This window comes from Notolepis coatsorum (assembly GCF_963971535.1).
Source record: "Notolepis coatsorum genome assembly, chromosome: 4".
Classification (NCBI taxonomy): Eukaryota; Metazoa; Chordata; class Actinopteri; order Aulopiformes; family Paralepididae; genus Notolepis; species Notolepis coatsorum.
In genome coordinates, this window is record NC_140168.1 from 5,916,334 (window position 1) to 5,926,147 (window position 9,814).

Genomic DNA, 9,814 nt, shown 5'->3' on the forward strand with positions numbered 1-9,814 from the left:
CTGTGTGCTGCGCGCTGCCTAGTGTGACCCCACCCTTTGCTAAATACAGGGTTGGAGGTTTCCTTCATGGTTAAAAATATACACTGCTGGTGCAGCTCTCGAAGCTGACGTCGGAGAGAAAGCCAGACTTATGGCTCCCTTCTATTACCACCTATTGTGTCTGTGGGAGCTCAGGTTGAGGTCTGTGTCAGCAGTGGTGTCCATGGGTGGTATTTATAGTCAGATTGGCGACGCTTTACTTTGGGGAATGTAGCCCTAACCGAAGAGCTTCAGTGCTATAGTATACGTGTTAAGTAAATGGTAAATGGCTGCTTTTTTATATAGCAGCTTTTATCCAAAGCGCTTTACAATTTTGTTCCTCATTTTACCCGTTCACTCACACATTTACACACCGACGGCGGAGGTGCAAGGTGCAAGGTGCCAACCTGCTCATCGGGAGCAATTAGGGGTCAAGGTCACTTCGACGCGCTGCCCAGGAGGAGCGGGAATCGAACCGGGAACCTCCGGTTTACCAGACGACTGCTCTAACTCCTGAGCCACAGATTGCAGAATGGGTACAATACAGTACGGCTCAATCAATACACACAATTGTTAAGGGGATGCAGACCAGAGAAAGACGTTTGTCTTGTTTACATCAGGGTCCCCCATTTTCAATTCATAGTGACATTTATGACATACACAACATACATGACATCATGACATTTATGGCATACATGTCATACATATAGTACTGACTACAGGACCCCCCCCCCCCCCCCCCCCCCATTTGTTGTGAGGCATTCAAATCATGGCACGCCGACGCTAGCCATCATTGTGACGTCCCCTGTGAAATGTCACATCTCTATCATAATGATTGTAGCGAATAGTGCCACCATGTGGCCAAATGACAACGGTGGCACCTTTTCCCCCCATCATGGAGGAGGAAACCACGACATGTGTCAAGTTGGGTGCAAATAAATCAAGGTTGTTTGATCGACAGCAGAGGACGATGTCATAATAGTGTCATTCAAATGGGAAGAGGGGTTTTTATGACTAGGAAATGTTCTGCTTTCATCACTTCCTCCATAATGAAATCAGTTATTCATTAGCTGTCTCACTTAGAATACTGCCCTGTTATCTGGTCGTCAGCTACCAAATCTAATTTTAAAAAGTTGCAGGTTGCTCAGAATAAAGCGTCTCGTCTGGCACTAGGCTGTGCATACAGGACAAGTATTCGTTTTATGCATGAACATCTGGTTACAAACTTTTCAAGTATGTAACTGTTATCCAATCCAACTGTTATTCAATCAATCAATCAATCATCTGTGTATTTTTTTTTAGATTTGATTTTATAATGTGAATTTGTATATTTATATTCATTTAACATTTTAGTGTTTTGTTTTTATTTGAATTTGTATTTTTAGTTGTCGTATTGTATTTGTTTTGTCCAGGACCCCAGGAAGACTAGAGGCTCTTTCATGTGTCTCTAATGGGGATCGTCAATGGACGCCAGACCCGAGATAAGTCGGGTTAACTCGCCGACGCTTGAGCGCCAAACCCGAGAAAAGTCGGGTTTTCATCGTTATTTATTTTATTCGATATTTCCATTCATTATCCATCCAGGGAGCCTGGTGTTATCATAGGGAATGAGTCTGAGAACCCAAAAGTGCAATACCGGCCGCATCCTACCAGGTGGCGGTATCAAGCACCCTTTGAAACTCTGTGTCTTGGGCTGTGCGTCGATTATATAGGTTGTCCCGATCGGCTTGAGGAGCGTCAAATGCTCCAGATGGATGATGTATGGCGGATTATGTTGGCGACACGATCGACACCAATACTGGGACTCGCAATCAGATAATTGGAATATTCTTTTTGGGGCACATCCTAGTCAAGGTAAGGGCTATATGATATCAATCTTGCGTTGATCAAAGCATGCATTCATTGCGATCCGAGCGTATGTGTGTAATGCTAGTCCATAACGTATTCCGTTGGTGACGAACACTGACGATCAAATAATCAAAAAACGTACATAATACCTATCATATGCATTTGATTGTAGCGTGTGTAGGGACGGAACACCAATGCATTTAGCATAATACACGTTGGGGGCTATTACCAGCCTACCATGAATTACCCTAAAACCATACTTATATTCACCACGTTATAAAACGGGAATGTATGGATGACATTTTTTTTTCTTTTTCACATATTGAACGATAGATACTCGATGTCAAATGGGCAATAGTATTGTATCCATAGCTATAATATATAATATAGTTATAGCCCTGCAAACACCGCCACGTAGTCCTATACTTTAGAACACTGGCCTTTTAACCACACATTACACAGCGCCCTCTGGCACTGATTGAGTTATTAATAAACATAAACATAAACATAAACATAAACATAAACATAAACATAAACATAAACAACACTGAGACAGGCGTTGTACATCCCCTCATATCTGCAGGATATTTTCTGTGAAAGCAGTCCTGCACATTAAAATATGTGTACATAAAAACCTTGGAAATAATTTTTCGTGCTAAGAGTAAAAGCCTACCAGTTTGTATTCAATGTCTCTTTAAACCAAGAGAAGGAACGTATAATTTAAGAAGGTTATGTATTCTTAAAACATGTAAAAAGGTAAGAACTAATGTAAAAGCTAGATGTGTTTCAATTTTGGGAGTTAAATTATGGAATAGCCTTAGTGACGGGTTGAAGTTGTGTACTTCTCAGGGGGATAAAATAATTCAGGAGTACAGTTTTGAGTAAAACATCAAACATTATATCTTGCAGCATATTTTAAGTATTTTTTTCTTATATTAAAATATATTTAGTAAGAATTTGTAAAGGATAGGCAAAAATAAGCATGTGCTTCAGCCTATTCCGTCGTTGATTTTGGATTTTGTGTGCGCTTGCCTTTTTCTGCATTTTTCTTTTCCTTTTGTAAGTCCACACAGGTGTGTTTTTGATTTGTCTGTAAACGAGACCAAAAAATAAACTTCATTCATTCAGTTAGCCAGTGGAGCGACTGTAATCTTCAAGAAAGGGAAAGAGATTTTTCCACATGTCTGAACATAACAGACTATAGACTAGTTGATTGATTGATTGATTGATTGATTGATTGATTGATTGATTGAAAATGCTATTAACAGATTGCAGAATGGGTTTGATTGATTGATTGATTGATTGATTGATTGATTGATTGATTGATTGATTGAAAACTTTATTAACAGATTGCAGAATGGGTACCGTACAGTACGGCTCAATACATACAATTGTTAATGGGATGCAGACCAGAGAAAGACTTTCGTCTTGTTTACATCAGGGTCCCCCTTTTTCAATTCATCATAACATTATGACATACACGACATACAGATAGACAGTACTGCTACATCTATACATTTATGACATACCAGATTTGCAAATACAGTACTGTTTGTGATACAAAAAGAGTCCAGAAAAGAGATATACATTTGACGTGCCTGTAGGAGGTTGGGTATGTGGGGTGTGGTTGGGGGGGGGGGGGGGAGACTGTACATTGGAGGTGGTTGGGTGGGTGGGGTGGGGGGTGGTGTTGGGTAGGAGGGGACACTGTACAACTGTACAAGCAAAACTGTACATTGGAATATTGACAAAACCATACTTGGTCATTTACTGTACATTGGAGGGGGTTGGGTTAGGACATTTACAGGGGCCAGTTTCGAATTGCAGCCTCCCGATAGGTGTTCCTTGAGAGTGGTTTTGAAGGTGGGTAGTGATTCACATTCCTTTACAGCTTTAGGTAGGGCGTTCCACATTGATGTGGCATAATTGCGAAACGTGTTTAGTCCCTTGTTTGAGCCGAATCTGGGTTTAACATGATTTGTGGAGCTCCCTCTGGTGTTGTGATCGTGGTATTCACTGACCTTTGGGAAGTATTTTGACATGTACATGGGTACCTTGGTCGTGTAGTGTATCTTGTAGACCAGGCCCATTGCAAGTTGCTGTACTCTGTCGTCTACTCTAAGCCATCCTAGGTTGTCAAAGTGGGCAGGGGTGAGGTGGGTTCTAGGAGTAAGGTCAAGCAGTAGTCTGACCAGTTTGTTTTGAGATGTTTGTAATCTTGTTTTTAGTGCAACACCAGAGGGAGCTCCACAAATCATGTTAAACCCAGATTCTGCACAAACAAGGGACTAAACATGTTTCGCAACTATGCCACATCAATGTGGAATGCCCTACCCACAGCTGTAAAGGAATGTGAATCACTACCCACCATCAAAACCACTCTCAAGGAGCACCTACGGGAGACTGCAATTCTAAACTGGCCCCTGTAAATGTCCAAACCCAACCCCCTCTAATGTACACAGTTCTTTTTTTATTACAATCAAAGATCATATTTTTTTTGCCTTTAATTACCAAATAAAGATGGTTTGTTATTCCTTTGTCATCTGTTATCTGTGCACTCTGTTGGGAACCTACTACAAGTTACAACCTCTGTTAAATTGCTGTAGCATTGAATTGATTGAGACGGTTTTGGATAAAACTCTTTTTACATGATGCATTTGGCCAATGGGACAGTATTTGTTATTTTGTTAAACTTGTCAATACATTACATTCTAGGGGGCATCTTCCCCCCGGGTAGTCTGGGGAAGATTCCCCCTTTTCAACATTCATTTTTATTATTATTATTATTATTATTATTATTATTATTATTATTATTATTATTATTATTATTATTATTATTATTATTATTATTATTATTATTATTATATTTTTAATAGATAATAGGATGTATTACCCCGGTTTACCCTATTGAATTGATTGAAAATTGTATTAACAGATTGCAGAATGGGTACAGTACAGTACAGCTCAATACATACAATTGTTAAGGGGATGCAGACCAGAGAAAGACTTTCGTCTTGTTTACACCAGGGTCCCCCATTTTCAATTCATCATAACATGACAGTACTGCTACATCTATACATTTATGACATACCAGTTTTGCAAATACAGTACTGTTTGCAGTGATGCCACTAACGCGTTATTAAGTAACGCGTTACTGTAATCTGATTACTTTCCCCCGAAAATAGTAATCTAACGCGTTAATCTTTACAAGCCAGTAATCTGATTGCAGTTACTTGTCCAAGTGGCTGTGCGTTACTATTTCGTTACTATCTCATCATAATGCAGGCGGAATGCAGTATTTTCTTTCGTTTTCGACAGTCAAAAATACGTTTGGAGATATTTTCCTTGTATTGGGAGTGACGTCACAGCACGCAACCTCGCGTGTTGTACCATGCTGGTGGGCGCGGCTGTTATTGTTATTATCAAGGCTGACCAAAACCTAGCGAGCTAGCAGGGAGACGCTCGCGCTGGTAACACTTTCTTGCACTGGAAGTTCAGTCACTAGTCTACTTCACGTTTGTATCAGCTAAGCCGGGTGAAAAAAACATTCACTATGCGGAGGAAACAAAATAATGTCTACCGCATCTTTACTGGATTTAAACTTTACTACCCATACTTGAAGTGCTGATGCAGAAGACCCTCGCTCTGAAGGACACCCTGCAGGACACGACTGCAGGCCTTCCAGATGCCATAGTGCAGGTATGTTCCACCTTTGAGTTAAACATCTTTTGCATTGCACTATTCATGAACATGGAACACCATACTGCAGTATGTAGGTTGTCAGTAGCACACAATAATAATAATAATAATAATAATAATAATAATAATAATAATAATAATAATAATAATAATAATAATAATAATAATAATAATAATAATAATAATAATAATAATAATAATAATAGCATAGGAGGAGCAGTACCGTTTAATAGGCTGTTTTTTAAGAGCATGAGCTTCAGATACTGGATAGGTATTCAAACATAAAGAACATTTTCTTGAAGTATAACACTCCAACCCATCAAGTGCTCCTGTGGAATGGCTTTTTAGTCTGGGAGGGTTGGTGCTCACGCCTAGAAGGAACAGACTTTCTGACAAGAGGTTTGAGAAGATTCTGTTACTGAGATATAATCACTGGTTTACTCACCCCTCTCCCCTGTTTCACTAGGAACATTAGAACCATATCTGAATAGGGCAGGCCTCAAAGGTAGGGTACTGTACATATCAGCCTACATGTGGTGTTATTGACCATTTATCTTTTGTGAAATCTATAGATCTATAGATAGGCCTACCTGCCCTATTAGTACATTTTACTCAAACTGAGTACATTTTACTCAAAAAATGTTTGTCATTCTTATAAGAGATAAGATAAGATATTCCTTTATTGATCCCCTTGGGGAAATTCAGGCATCATAGCAGCATGGGGGGGAGGGGGGGAGGGGTACAGGTAGTAAAACAACACAGTATACAGGTAGTAAAAGACAACACAGGCAGTGTAAACAAATTGATCAATATGGTCAATATAATTTACTATCTGACTAGCTGAGGAATATTCAAATTATTCACAGTGTCACATGAGGTGCAGTATGCAAGAGGTAGTGTTATAATAATTTACTATCTACTGAGTATACATTAATCAAAGTACCAGGGTAGTCTACTTTGTCCCCCTTGGGTTCCTATAAGTCCCAGGTCAATGTCTGGTAGCAGTCGCTGTCGCTGCCCCCTGTTGTGGGGCCTGGAGGCTGCTAGTCGCTGCCCACTGTTGTGGAGCCTGATGGCCGCTGGTATGAAGGACTGTCCGAGGCGGTTAGTTGAGTGTCGGGGGGGATGAGTCTGTGGCTGAACGAGCTTCTCATCTTGACTAGCTCGTCGTAGAGGGGGTGGTAGGGGTTCTCCATGATGGCATCCAGCTTCCTTATCATCCCCCTCTCTACCATCACCTCAAGTCTAGGTAGCTCGACTCCCACCACGGAGCTAGCCTTCCTCACCAGCTTGTTGAGCTTGTTGGTGTCCCTTGAGTTGATGTAGCCGCCCCAGCATGCCACAGCATAGAAGAGGATGCTGGCCACAACAGACTGGTAAAAAGACTGCAGCAGTTTGTTGCACACATTGAAGGACCTGAGTCTCCTCAGGAAGAACAGCCTGCTCTGTCCCTTCCTGTAGAGGGCCTCTGTGTTGTCCGACCAGTCCAGTTTATTGTTCAGGTGTACCCCAAGGAACTTGTATGAGTCCACCATCTCCACATCCACCCCTCGGATGGAGATGGGAATCGGGGGGGGCCTCTTCTTGCTATGTTGTGGCAGCAGCAGGGGGGACGACTTCGTAACCTAGTTACTTTCAAAGTAACTAAGTTACTCTGATAATCAAGTAAAGTAAATAGTAGTAAAGTAACTTAGATTACTTTTTAAAGGAGTAATCGTAATCTGTGGCATCACTGACTGTTTGTGATACGAAAAGTAAGAGTGTAAGAGTTTTATATTCTCCACCAGTTTAATTTTTAACTGAAAGCTGAACTGACTGGTTCTGATTCTGACTGACGGACAGACAGGCCCGACTAACTTTGGGTTTCTCTCCCTCCCACCCACCCCCGCCTAATGTACAGTTTCCTCCCCCTCGTATGTATATATTATCTGCTAGGATCTGTTTTAACAGTACTGTATATTTGCACATCTTGTATGTCACAAATGTAACAGTACTGTATACCTGTATGTCATGTATTATGAAATGAAAATGGGGGACCCTGATGTAAACAAGACAAAAGTCTTTCTCTGGTCTGCATCCCCTTAACAATTGTGTGTATTGAGCCGTACTGTATTGTACCCATTCTGCAATCTGTTAAATAAAGTTTTCATTCATTCATTCATTCTCTCCCTCCCACTGTCTGCGGCATGGTCATGCTAGACCTACAAAAGGCCTTCGACACTGTCAATCACACCATTCTGATTGACAAGCTAAAAGCAATTGGTTTTGATAGTTTATCAGTGAGCTGGATACAATCCTACCTGGAGGGGAGAGAACAGATGGTGGAGGTTTGATTGATTGATTGATTGATTGAAAAGTTTATTAACAGATTGCAGAATGGGTACAGTACAGTACATCTCAATACATACAATTGTTAAGGGGATGCAGACCAGAGAAAGACTTTCGTCTTGTTTCCACCAGGGTCCCCCATTTTCAATTCATCATAACATATATGACATACATGACATACAGATAGACAGTACTGCTACATCTATACATTTATGACATATCAGATTTGCAAATACAGTACTGTTTGTGATACAAAAGTGTCCAGAAAAGGAGTGTATATACATTTGGCGTAGAAACTGTACATTGGAGGAGGTTGGTGGGGTGGGGTTGGGTGGGTTGGGTGAGGGCTGTACATTGGAGGTGGGGGGGGGGGGGGGTTGGGTAGGGGACACACACACATTTTACACTGTACATTGGAATGTTGACAAAGCCTTACTTGGTCATTTACTGTACAACTAGGTTAGGACATTTGTAGGGGCCAGTTTCGAATTGCAGTCTCACGTAGGTGTTTTTTGAGAGTGTTTTTGAAGGTGGGTAGTGATTCACATTCCTTTACAGCTTTAGGCAGGGCGTTCCACATTGATGTGGCATAATTGCGAAACGTGTTTAGTCCCTTGTTTGAGCCGAATCTGGGTTTTACATGATTTGTGGAGCTCCCTCTGGTGTTGTGATCGTGGTATTCACTGACCTTTGGGAAGTATTTTGACATGTACATGGGTACCTTGGTCGCGTAGTGTATCTTGTAGACCAGGCCCATTGCAAGTTGCTGTACTCTGTCGTCTACTCTAAGCCATCCTAGGTTGTCAAAGTGGGCAGGGGTGAGGTGGGTTCTAGGAGTCAGGTCAAGTAGTAGTCTGACTAGCTTGTTTTGAGATGTTTGTAATTTGTTTTTTAGTGCCTTTGAGGTGCTTTGGTACCATGAGGTGCAAGCATAGTCGTAGTACCCTTGAATGAGTGCTCCTGCTAGAGTCTTCAGGGTATTCTTGTTTACCAGAGAGGAGATCCGGTACAAGAATCGCGTTCGTTGGTTGACTTTTTTTATTACATTGGATGCCATTTTGTCACAGGAAAGATTAGCCTCTAGGATGGAACCCAGGTAGGTAATTTCATCTTTCCTTGTGACAATATTGTCACCCACTGTAACCGAGAAGTCGTCAGTCTTGCTGAGTTTGTTATTTGAACCGAAGAGAATGGACTCTGTTTTGCCCATGTGTAATGATAGTTTGTTGTCGGCGAGCCATATGCAGATTTTGCCTAGTTCCGAGCTGAGGGCTTTTTCAACCTGTAACTTGTTCTTGTCAGAGACCAGCAGGGCTGAGTCGTCCGCAAACAGGAACAAGTTGCAGTCACAAGCTGACGACATGTCATTTGCATAAATTAGGAATAGTAGCGGTCCTAGTATGCTTCCTTGTGGAACACCACAGCTCACTGTGAGGGGGGGGGATAGGGTACCGTTTACTTCCACCATCTGTTCCCTCCCCTCCAGGTAGGATTGTATCCAGCTCACTGATAAACTATCAAAACCAATTGCTTTTAGCTTGTCAATCAGAATGGTGTGATTGACAGTGTCGAAGGCCTTTTGTAGGTCCAGCATGACCATGCCGCAGTATTTGCCCGCGTCCACCTCTTGTTTGATGGGGGGGGGTAAACGGTACCCTATCCCCCCCCCCCTCACAGTGAACTGTGGTGTTCCACAAGGAAGCATACTAGGACCACTACTGTTCCTAATTTATGCAAATGACATGTCGTCAGCTTGTGACTGCAACTTGTTCCTGTTTGCGGACGACTCAGCCCTGCTGGTCTCTGACAAGAACAAGTTACAGGTTGAAAAAACTCAGCTCGGAACTAGGCAAAATCTGCATATGGCTCGCCGACAACAAACTATCATTACACATGGGCAAAACAGAGTCCATTCTCTTCG